Genomic DNA, 13,062 nt, shown 5'->3' with positions numbered 1-13,062 from the left:
CCCTCTGCCTCTGCCCTACCGTTCTGCCTACTTGTGCTCTCTCTCTCTGTCAAATAAATAAATAAAATCTTTAAAAAAAATAAAAAAATAAAAATTAAATTAAAAAAATAGAATGTGAGCTCTGGAGGCAGGCTAGCCTGGGTTTGATTCCTGGCTCCCTTCATTTGCATAGGACAATTATTTAACCTCTCTACGCCTTACTTTATTCATTTTAACATTTATTATAGTGATAGTACTTTTTTCTTAGTGTGTTATTGTAAGAAATAAATGAGATTATCCTGGTGAAGTATTTAGAATGCCACCTGGAATGGAGTAAGTACCCAATAAATGCTGGTTTTACTTGTAATTATCATGTGCTCCATATGGAAAAATTGAGAGTTTAGTTTGAGAAGGAAGGCAAGGGCTGGATCCTGAAGGGATTATTTTCCTGTTGTAAGTGGAAATGGCCTGAAAAGTTTGCATTTTATCAAGATCATACTGGCTGTGTAGACAAGGAGCTGTGTGGAGGAAGGCTTATCCTAGAGGTACAACACAAGGTCCTCAACTAAGATGGAACAAATAGGAATATACATAAGATGAACTTATGGATTTCATGTTATTTTGCAGATAGGATTGAGAACATTTGGTCGCTAAATATGTAGGAGGTGAGAGAAGGTGATAATCTTTTTGTGCCTTGAGCAATAAAATCATATGATGATGGTCATATATGATAAAGGAACATGATGTTCCCATTAATAGAGATAAGAAAAGCAGGATAAAAATGTTTTGAAAGGTAAAGATGAAAGTAGTTTTAGAAAATATATATCTATACCCAGGGCTAATATTACATGATAGTGCAAGAAATGGTTACACAGATCTTCTTAGGAATTAGTAAAGATGTTTAGAGAATCAGACAGAGCCTGATTTCCTGCCAACCACAGCTACAATATGACTGCTCCTTTAAACAATCTAAGATGCACTTGATAAAGCTGGCAGGGAAGAAAATACAAATCTTAATTTTTTGCCCTAATATGAATTAATTAAATTAAATAACTGAGCTTCTCTTACTGCTCATCTAAAGGTCCATGGGCTACTTGAATTGAGTGATTTTTGAAATGAGTTATTATTTTGGACAATGAGGTTTGTCTAGAGGGCAAAATACTGGGGATAATATTACGGTGAAAAAGCAAAAGGGTATTAGATGTCTGGAAGGAAAAAGGGAGGAAAGAAAGAAATGCAAGTGACAATAAGACATTTTGCCTCATTTGCATCATTCTTAGGGTTGAAATTCTTAATTTTTCTAAAGGGACTTGGGTAAGTCATTCATTCAGTAAATACACATTAAATAATGACATGTTCTGATCACTTCTAGGAGCTCAAGATACAGTGATGAACAAGAGTTAAGGGATCTGCCTCAAAAAGCCTACATGCTACTTGGAGGAAAAAGACTAAATTAACAAGTTAACAAAATAAAGAAGATTCAGATTGTGATTGGTAAAATAAGGGATTTAACAATGAGACATGATAGAAGGTAATGGAGGTTCTTACCTTGGTTACTGAAAGAAAACCTCTTAGGAGATAATGAAATCATTTTCCTATATCTTACAGTGATTGTTAGAAGACACATGGACAGTTTATGGACAGAGATTTTAAATGAAGGGATTTAATTTATGTTAAATATATATATTTAAAAAATAAAATGAAAGATATTAAGGTATACTTATATATTTTTGGAGAAAAATCAAGTTTAAAGAAGAAACTGATGATGTAGGATAAATGGGGATAGTTTCAAAAGTGGAGTCTTGAGTGGCGAACTGTGATGGGATCCTGAACACAAACAGAGCAAGAGCCTATGGTAGGAAACGGGCATTCCTTCTGATCCAGAGAAGGGAAGCTGAGTATTCTGGTATGGATGCAGAAAAAGTAATGGTTTCGTTGGTAGGCAAAAGAAAGACCTCTCCCCTGTTTTTTTTTTTTTTCTTCTTTCTCTTTTGTTTCCTGTTTTATTCCAGCCCAAGTAGGCAGTCACATTTATATTGTTCACCATGATGTGCTGCTGATTTCCAAACTTCTAAATATACTTAATTAAAGCTTTTCCCATGAGTAAGAAATTCATTTTAATGTAAATGCTGACATACTGAGTAGAGTTTATATTTGTATTCAAAATTGGAAGGAAAAATGTCTTGTGTAAACTATTAGTTCTATAAGAAGGAATATACCCGACATCGAGCAATTTCATGAATCATTGGTCTCTCTGCTATTGCACATAGGATATTTTTTTTAGATTATATCCAAAGCACTGCTATGTAACATTCTAGTCATACTTGTAGGCCACAGGGAAACATAACATATTCTTTTATAAACAAAATATCTTAACATATGAAAAGAAAACATTAGAAAATCGCTTTAATAAGAACATATAATGTAAAATTAGCAAAAATTTTCTATACTGAAAAATAAGTTCTTAAAAATATCATCTTTGCCTAAGTATAAAATTTTGATATGCTAGAAAAGCAAACTCATATTTCAGTTTAATTCTTTGTTTCATTAACATGGTAAATATTTTTAGAGGTCTGCATCTCATATGTCATTTGAATCAATTATGATGATAATTAGTCTAGAAATCATAATAAGTCAGTCCATTAATGAATTCTTAAATCCTATTTCTTAAATATTTAAGTACAGAATATGAATTTCTTTTGGTTTCCTACTTTCCCTAGGACTTAGGTAACTTAAAAAATCTACATTTTCAGCTACTTATGCCATCATTCTTTTTTACTATTTGTTAACTCCATGCATATAACATTTTGCATACCAAAGTTTTAAAAAGCTATCATCATGTAAAAATTTTGGAAAACACAGAGTCATTCGAACTTTCCAACTTCTATTCCCTAAATCAACTCTCAGCCCAATAAATTAGGTTTCTTCTTCTTCATTCATTTATTGTTAATTTATTCATTCAACAAATATTGATACCTACTATGGCATTATTAGACACACAGAATAAGACAGTAGAGAGCCCTGGCCTAAAATTTGTTGGAAAAAATAGACATTTAACTAATAATTTCAAGTGTGATGAGTGCTAATGAAACATAAGGAAACACAAGGTTTTGTGAAAGTACAGGCTAGCCTGGGTTTCACAGACCAGAAAAAAGATGGAAACAATCAAATTGTAGAAACATGAGTGTTGTCCAACCAGTCCTTGACCTTAATTTTCAAACATCGCTTTTTACATTTTTGGCTGGGAAATACACTTGAATAATTTTGGAGAATGATGGTATCCTGCTGCTTGGCCTGAGTAGATTAATAACTTAAGTTCATGGAACAAAAATCATCCTGATTTATATATAATTATAGCATATTTAGTTCAGTCTGATAATGAAACTTTATCTACAGTTGTCCAAACATCTTGGGTCTAGAAATAGCTGTAGGCCTCCAAACAAATCATTTCTAATTTTTATGTGGTAAATGTAATGACAACTTGAGAACTAGCTTCTAAATGAATAATGTCAGAAGATGTATCAGTGTTTCTAATTTGTACTCTTCTTTTTCATTTGGCAGATAAACATTTTCAATGGCGATGATGAAATCAGTGCAGACAAGGCTGCTTTTATTTAAAAAGAGGAATGAAAAGCATGCTTTTCAAGCTAGTGGATTGGCAAACAGAGTCAAAAGTTTTCAAAGATCTGGCTGTTGCCCCACTGATTTAAAGGTATAGACGTCTAGAATTTGGAAGACTTACTTTGAAACTATTTTTTAAAATATGAATTGCCTGTGTGATAAAGCTTGATAGCTTCCCTGTAATCAGTATCAAGATATATAAACCTTTTGCACTGTTCCACGTCACAAGAAGATTCTTCATATGACCCCTGCTCAATGAGTAGAATTGTATGAAACTACTTCACATTTTAATGAACCAATGTGGATAGTTGGATCTTTGTATGATACATAATACAAGAAATAGTTTTGAAAGGAAGAACTCAGTTTACCAAATTGCAGTCCTGGTTTGTTTACTAGAATTAAATAGTTAAGGTCTAGCAAAAACATAATAAATTGGGATGGATTTTTAGTGGATTTCAAGTACTAGAGAGTTCAATTCTTTTACTTAACCTGTATAGTAAGTTATATATACGAGGTAATTTAAAAATTTCAGTTAACTAAAATGTGTGTATGTCTATTATATAATCATATTCATCATCAGGGGATAGTCTCAGGTATTAAAAAGTGTGCATTTAACAAAAAAATCCAGATTACAGAGTTGTCAGTGAGAGAGAGAAAATGTAGTCTTAAATTGCTAGTTAGAAATGGAGACCAATAGAGGGCATACCATGATGATGATGATGACATAGGAAAGAAATATATATTGGGACTAGAATCTGGGCTTTATTATTTATTTATTCATTCATTCCATGACCAATTCATTTATTGAGAGTCTGTTATGTACTAAGCACTTTTCATGGAATCTAAAGAAACAAAGATGAATGTGTGTTATACTTCCTGGTCCTTTGTTGTATATGTTAGTACTTCCAGATATTCCTATTTCAACTCTTTAGCTTCTTTATAAAAACATTATAAACACACAAGAGAAGAAACAGAAATAGAAGGTGTGGAAGATAAGTATGGAAAATCAATAAGAAATAGAACAAAAAGACAAATAGATGGAAAAGAAGAGAGAAAATTGGAAAGCCCATTAAAGAGATGTAATATCCAAATAATATGAGCTACAGAAGGACAGAGCAGAGAAAGATAGAAGGAGGAATCATGCAAGTGCATTTCCCAAGACAAGAACATAAATTTCTTTACGGAAAGGACCTACTGAGTGCACCCAATATAATGGGTTAAACTAAGCATATTACTGTGAAATTAGGAACAACACTTAAGAACAAATATACAGTTCTAATTGCTCACAAAAAGAAAGATAATTAAAGAGACACACATATATATCAGTAAGAATCAGAATTGCTTCAGAATCCTCAACAGCAATACCAGAAGGTAGGTTGGTGGATTCATATGCTCCATATTCTGAAGGAAATTAGATCTAATCTAGAGTTCTATAGTATTAATCAGACAGAGACTAGAATAAAGACTTGGAGATGTGCAAAATCTCAAAAAACATATTTTCCACATACTGATTCTTATGAAGAAACCTTACTATACGCTCCATAAACATGAGGCAACAAACAAAAAAGGAAAATATGGGACACAGAAAACAAGAGATTTAATCAAGGAGAGATGTGAAGGGAATCGCTAAGATCATATTAACAGCAGAGAACAGCATGACTGCATGCTATAAACATAGAGAGATGACCTAGCCAGGATTTCAACATGTTCATAAATGTGTAGATCCATATAGTTTAGAAACTTATTACCATATCATTCTTTCTCCTGAATGAGTAGATCAGCACAGTCGAAGCCAATGAATCTCACTTTTCCTGATGAGATTCAAAGATGATATTATTTGTGTAGGATGGAATAAGGAGACAATAAAGATTATACTGAAGCCGACTTCCCTCTTAAGGCTAGTTTTAGAAGAAGACTTCAGATTCCTGCAGACTACAATTCAGAAAAATAAAACACAAATTTACCCTAATAAGAGGAATTATCCTCTATATGGCCCATGTTCATGTATGCCTATACTGAAAAATATATAAGAATCTCATTACAATGATTGCCTCTAGGAGAAGGAAATAGGTGGTTGAAGGAAAGGTGTGTAAGAGAATTACTTTCCACTCACCACTGTTACTTTTGAATTTTGCACAAAAAACATGGATTATCTGTCATATAATAAAATTAAAATGATGGCAAGAAAATGCATTCTCCCTCCAGAGCCTTCGGTCTTGTTAAGTGTTTCTTTGAGGTGTTTAGAAGCTCAACAGTTCTACATAAGATTCCACAGAAACAGGGTGATGCTAGGCTCTCGGAGGGGAATGGAATGGAGCTACATAGGAGCAAAATTTTATATACTATTGAAATTAAGTTGGTATTAATCAGAGTTAGTTACTTATAAGTTAAGATGTTAATTATGTTCCTTAGGGCAAGCATTAAGAATATAACTAAAAAATATAGTAAAAGATAAGGGGATTGAAATAGAACACTAAAAAATATCTATTTAATGGCAACAACAAAACCAAGTTGGTAATAGAGGAAGAGAAATTAGAAAAAGATATGACATATGAAAAACAAATTGCAAATGCCAGAGATAAATTCTACATGAATTACATTTAATATAAAATTACAAAATTAAATATAATTATATTTAATATAAAAAGATTACACATTCCATCTAAAGGCAGAAATTTGCAGGATAAATTAAAAAAAATGATCCAAACATATGCTCTCTACAAAGAGACACACTTATATGTATATAACATATATAGGTAAAATATAAAAGGATTGAAACAAATATACCAGAAAAACAGTAACCAAACCAAACTGGACTGCTAAGCAAGTATCAGAAAAAAAATTTTTTAAAAAAGATTTCATTTATTTATCTGAGAGAAAGAGAGAGAGAGTGCACAAAAAGGGGGAGGAGCAGAGGGAAAGGGACAGGGAGAAGCAGACACCCTGCTGAGCGTGGAGGTCATGACCTGAGATGAAATCAGACACTTAGCCGACTGAGTCACCCAGGCGCCCCAGAAAAATATATTTTAAGATCAAAATTTTTACTAGAGGCAAATAGATATTATAATAATAAAACGGTCATTCCAGGGGCTCCTGAGTGGCTCAGTGAGTTCAACGGCTGACTCTTAATTTTGGCTCAGGTCATGACCTCAGGGTCCTAGGATACAGCCCTGTGTCAGGCTCTGCACTCAATGGGGAGTCTTTTTGAGGATTCTCTCTCCTTCTGCTTCTGCTCATGCTCTCTCTATCTGTCTCTCTCTAAAATAAATAAATAAATCTTTAAAAAAAATCATTCCGTCAAGAATATGTGATAATTATAAACATATATGCACCTAACAACAGAACCTCAAAATACCTGAAACAAAATTTGGCACAACTGAAAGAAGAAATAGACAGTTCTACAATAATATTTGAATACTTTAATACCCTACTTTCAATAACAGAACAGCTAGACAGAAAATGAACAAGAAAATAGAAGACTTGAACAACAATATCAACCAACTAGAACTAAGAGATGTCTATAAAACATTCCACCCAACAGAGTTAGAACTTACATTCTTTTCAAGTGCACATGAAACATTATCCAGGATAGAACATATGTGAGGACGTAAAATGGATTACAATGAATTTAGAAGGATGTAAACAATATAGAGTATGCTCTCAGGCAACAATGGAATGAAATTAGAAGTCATTAGCAGAAAGAAATTTGTGAAACTCATGAATATGTGGAAATCAAACAATATATTCCTGAATAACTCATGGAAGAAAGAAGAAATAATAAGGAGTATGAGAAATGCTTTGAGATGAATTAAAATGAAAATACAACATAACAATACTTGATTGGTCCCAGATACTCTTAAAAAGCAGAAGAGTTAGACAAAGAGATCTAAGTAACTAAGTACAAAAATTGAGGGAAATTTTAAGTCTGGGAGAGCTCAGGAAGAACAGTAGCACACTGAAATGCTTTGTGAACCAGTACCACTTTTCTGAGTATTTTACACAGATAAACTTATTTAGTTCTCATTATAACCACACAATTTAGATACTATTGTTATCCCCAGTTTAGAGAAAAGGAAACTTAGGGTACTGAGTGATTAAAATTTTCGAATGTAAGTTAGAGCCGTAATCAGAATCCAAGGTATTCGTGTCTACCATCTTAATTTTAAAATTATTTTGGAAATATTTTATCCATAAATATTTTCAAACTCCAGGTAGGGCATGATGCTTTTCAAGATTCTTGCAATAGACCTATGATAAGGAAGAAAATACTGATAGAAAGCAATCTTCACTTTTGCTAAGTATACATGTCCTAGAATTCAGTGAATAAATCCTTGGGTTAATAACCATGGGAAGATAACATTAATATGAATGGTACAAGCTCAGAAAGACAAGGATTATTGGTGAGGAAATTATAACAGATGATAAATAAAATTTTGATAGATGGGAGATGGATGGATTAATGTGATTTAAATTTAGATTTTCTCCACTTTGCAAAGATCCCTCAAGCAAGAAATCAATAAGAATTTAGCTGATTTGCCCCTAAAACCTTGGTAAGGTTCAGGAATTGGAAGTACCTTAAAATAGACATACATAGTGGACCTGAAAAGTGGGAGATTATTTGAAAATTTGGGTAAGTTAGATATACCTACCTCCAAAGTTCCCATCCCCAAACAAACAACAACGTGACTCTCCTTCTGCTGTCCCAGCAGAAGCATGGAGTTTTCTATGGAGAGAAATTAGAAATTAGTCTTTCAATTAGAAAGACTGGGTTCTGGAGTACTATCCAGATTGAAAATAAAAGTGAGATAATTAATTAAAAACAGAGAGTTTGAGTTAAAGTCAGCATAATGAACTCAGGTCACTAAGTTTATGTTCTTTATGCAGGTGAATGGAATTCCTTTATGGGGAAATTCAATATCCAAGGAGAAAGGACCCACTGATATGGATTAAGCACAACGAAATGTCCCTGTTCCCACCTGTTCAGGACTCTGCAGCCCAGCTATTGACAAGCAGTAGAAATGTCCATTGATGTTCACAGATTTTTCAGTCAGCTTTTTAATACCTTATTCTTAAAAATGGATAGATGAGCAAGTTTAAAAGGCATTTGCGGAAAACATCTAATGTAATAGATACAAACAAACAAAGTAAAGGGAAATAAAAAATAAAATAAAAATAGGCAAAGAATAATTAAAAATTCAGAAATTTTAAATCCTGAATTAATACTGTCTGAAAAATTTCAACAAACTATATGAGTCTAATACTGTGTTTCAAAGCAACAAGAGAGATATCTTTGAAAACATCATGACATGATAAATTAAATCAAACATTATTAAGAGGCTTAGAAAATATAACTGAGGAAATCTCCCAGAAAATAGAATAACTACAAAAGAAATATGGAAATAGGAAAAAAAAAAAAGTAAATTAGAGCACCAATCTCAGAGGCGCAACGTCCAACTGATATCAGTTCGGAAAAACAGAAAAAAGCTAGGAAGAAATTATCAAAGAAATAATATAAGACAATGTTGCAGAAACACAATGTGTGGATTTCCAGATATAAAGAACCCAATGAAAGCTAAGCACAATGAGTCAAAAACGTTATGTCCTTGGATATTATTGTGGAGTGTCAGAACTTTGGGAATAAATGGAATGTGCTAAAAGAATCTGGGGTGTTGGGGGAAGAAGGAAGACAGTGTCATCTATAAAAAAATCAATAGTGAGAATGGTATTGGACTTCTCAATAGCACTACTGGAAACAAAGGAAGGTGAACAATTCCTTCAAAATTCTGAAGAAAATAATTTTCAGTCTAAAACTGCATACTAGGCAAGCTATCAATTGTGTATGAATGTGGAATTGAAACATTTTCAAATGTCTAATATTACTTAATTATAAAATAGTTGAGTGAATTCTTGCAAAAAATATTTCAAAAAACTTTGCTTCCCATTTGACCATATTGGGAGGAGTTTTACAATATTATTAGAGAGACAGGGAATATTTTAATTATAGGTACACAGAAAGCTAAGCAAACCAGCAAACATCATAAATGTGGAGATTATCAAGTCTAGGCAAAGCAAAAGTTTGTATAAAAATTTACAAAAAACTGGGGCACCTGGGTGGCTCAATGGATTAAGCATCTGCCTTTGGCTCAGGTCATGATTGCAAGGTCCTGCATGGGGCTCCCTGCTCAGTGGGGAGCCTGCTTCTCTCTCCCTCTGCTGCTCCCCCTGCTTGTGCTCTCTCTGCCAAATAAATAATAAAATCTTAAAAGAAATGTACAAAAAATTTGCTAAATGAAAATCTCATTAAAAATTAATGGATGAGGGGCACCTGGGTGGCTCAGTCGTTAAGCGTCTGCCTTCGGCTCAGGTGATGATCCCAGGGTCCTGGGATCGAGCCCCGCATCGGGCTCCCTGCTCCGCGGGAAGCCTGCTTCTCCCTCTTCCACTCCCCCTGCTTGTGTTCCCTCTCTTACTATGTCTCTCTCTGTCAAATAAATAAAATCTTTAAAAAAAAATTAATGGATGATATTTAAAAATGGAAGATGAAATAAAGATTAGCAGTGTTAAGTATGTTATGTTATTTCAAATAACAGAAGAAATTATTTTTTCTAAAAGTATCTTTGTGGTAAGAAAGTATGTTTAAATTGTGTGTGTATGTTTGTGTGATTCATCTTAGGGATATAGTTTAAAAGAACTGCTGGGTCACATTCTTATTGGGAGGTCAGTCCCCAGATAAATATCTAGGTATATGTATACCCTGATAACCATTAAGGACAGGGCTGCGTGGTCTGATTTGTGTTGTGACTGTATGAGCAGGACCTTGTTTACTGAATTGCTCCCCCTGCCCCACCAAGGGGGAGGCAGAGCCCATTTCTCAAATCTTGTAAGCTCAGGGAAAATTTCTAGGGCCACTTCTCCACTATTAGTATGTGGACTCTTGGTTTATTGATACTGGGTTTTGCTTCCCACGGGGTCTAAGCACATGAAGGGGGCATTAAATCTTACTTGTGTTTAACTCAGAATTGATGAGACTCAGTGTAAATAAATGCCCATTTGAAGGAAAATGAATCTCCTGGAGTTATGCTTTGGAGTCTAAAAAATTAGGCTTTATATCAGACCAAAATAGTCACCCTCCTATCGGGTCCTCGGTCTGTACATTTCTGTGTGTCATTGTGATTCATTGTTCCCTGACCTGGTCTTACTTTCCTTACTCTGCTTCCGCAAAATGTTTCCCTTCCAGGAGTTTCTGTTAATTAAGGTTAAACATCTAAAGGAAGAAAATAGCAGCAATAGGTAGGAAAATGCTGAGAGTTTCTTCTTTAAAAGATCTAGCTAAAATTTAAGCAATAAAGTTATCATGACTTATTTGCATTATAAAGGAGACATCTGTGATGAGAACACTATTTTCCTATAATTACTAACAAAAATAACCTGGAATCCTAAAATTTCTTCAAAGATTTTTGCATTTATCATTAATAATATATGTCCTCAAAAATACATCAATAATTTCAAATCATGGTTTTTATGAAATTCAAAAATTTAATATTAAATGTACTTTTAACTATAAAAATTGTTATGATTTAGTGTAATTTAAAACTGCCTATTCTTGGGCGCCTGGGTGGCTCAGTTGGTTAAGCGACTGCCTTCGGCTCAGGTCATGGTCCCGGAGTCCTGGGATCGAGTCCCACATCGGGCTCCCAGCTCAGCGGGGAGCCTGCTTCTCCCTCTGACCCTCTCCCCTCTCATGCTGTTTCTCTCTCTCTCTCTCTCTCAAATAAATAAAATCTTTAAAAAAAAATTTATAAAAAAAAATAAATAAAACTGCCTATTCTTCTTGTATATATTCTTTTAGTCAGTGATATATCCAATTAAATTCCATTGAACTCCTACTAAATACAGTTATTGTCCCCACAGAACTGTAATTCATAGTTGAAAGTCTATTCGTATAAAATTATACCAATGAAATTTTGGCAGAAAAAAAACATATGAATTAACTCAGTCATGACCAATTTATAAACTTGAAAATACTTGTTACCCCAGGCTTTAAGAACTTGTATTAAGTGTTGTTTGATGGGAAGGCTATTTACATAGAAGTTTCTATTTTTAAAAAACAAAGTATTGATCACCTTGCTCCATTTCGATCATTCCTCCAAGCCACACCCGCCTCCATCTCCCCATATGTAGTGGTGAAGAGAAGAGAATACTCCTTGCAGTTATATTGGAGAACATACAGGAAAGAATCTGTAACACTTTATTTTACTAGAGATGCTTCTTACCTAACAACTATGCACAGAATATCAAATCTGGGAAAATTATCATGCAGTTTCCCTCTTCCTAGAGGCATGTTCTAAATGATAGGAATCAGACTATTTTATATCCATGAGGCTTGCTGACATGTTTTATTTGATCCCAAATCTGTATTCTTTCTCTAATGAAAGCATAGCAAGCAGCACAACATATTTTGTGCTACTTTCTTACCATCTAAATTAAAGTTGATGTCCTATGATTATTTTTAGAGAGAATGCTTATAGTTCAAATGATTTGGCTGTATTTCACAGTATTATTACAAAATAGTCAAATGGTGGCTGGGGTCCAGTAGAGTCCTCAGTTCAGTTCCTTTCTTCTATTGGGATCTGGTCTTAAATCCAATATTTCCCCATATTCCAAACATAAAGGCAAGTAAACAAATAGATAAGCAGATAGATAAATAAATGAAACTATTTTAAAGGCCAGCTCTCTTTTCTCCCTCATCCACGTTAATCCTCTCCTAGCTAAAAATACTTCCTAGAAGCGATTTTTATGTTTCTTAGAAACTATGCATATATCCACACTAGTACAGAGAAAACTGTTCCTTGTAGATCTTCATTTTCCATTTGAAGTATTATTTATTTTTGTATGTCACTCTGAGTTTACACATTCTCTTAGACATGCATTCTTCCTGTGCATTTGAGCATCATAGGAAAATAAATTTTACTCTTGATAATGGTAGCCTGGTCATTGAGTCACAGAAAGCTATTATTCCTACAATTTTTCAGTAGTGAGTAGATTCTGTAGGGGTAGAATTTTAAGATGTAAGTACACTGTTTTTCTATACTCAAATTACATTCCCCTTGTCCTAGAAATTGACCAGTGAAGTGTGCTGCTGGTTTTTCAGAATACATGTACATATAGTCCATTAAGTTATTATATATATAACATTGTTCAGAAAAACATACTGTGAAATGTTGCTTTTATTTAAACTCCCACTATTTTACTATAGTTTCAAGATTCAACTTCTTTATTGCCCTCTGGTGGTGGGCTCTGTGAACTGCCTATTTAGAGATCTGATAGCCTTATTTTCCAGGAAGGTATACAATTCCTCAGGTAGAAGCTAAAGAGTAGATAATGGAAAACATTCAAATTTGTTGAAACTGACTACGGAGGTCAATAATTTGATCATTAGTTAAAAAATATGAAATAATTATT

The 13,062-nt window shown here is 33.6% G+C and overlaps 1 long non-coding RNA gene across 1 annotated transcript; it reads left to right on the top strand.

Moving 5' to 3' along the window:
• Positions 1–1,262: 1,262 nt before the first annotated feature.
• LOC145720922 (uncharacterized) lies at positions 1,263–8,832 on the top strand. Its single transcript, XR_014144245.1, has 3 exons — positions 1,263–1,510; positions 3,541–3,691; positions 8,485–8,832. It is a non-coding gene; the product is annotated as an uncharacterized LOC145720922 (long non-coding RNA).
• The last annotated feature ends 4,230 nt before the right edge of the window (positions 8,833–13,062 follow it).

This window comes from Leptonychotes weddellii, chromosome 4 (genome assembly GCF_054177405.1).
Source record: "Leptonychotes weddellii isolate Sample4059 chromosome 4, ASM5417740v2, whole genome shotgun sequence".
NCBI lineage: Eukaryota > Metazoa > Chordata > Mammalia > Carnivora > Phocidae > Leptonychotes > Leptonychotes weddellii.
Note: the sequence above shows the minus strand (reverse complement) of the source record. Positions and strands in the feature narration are given on the sequence as shown.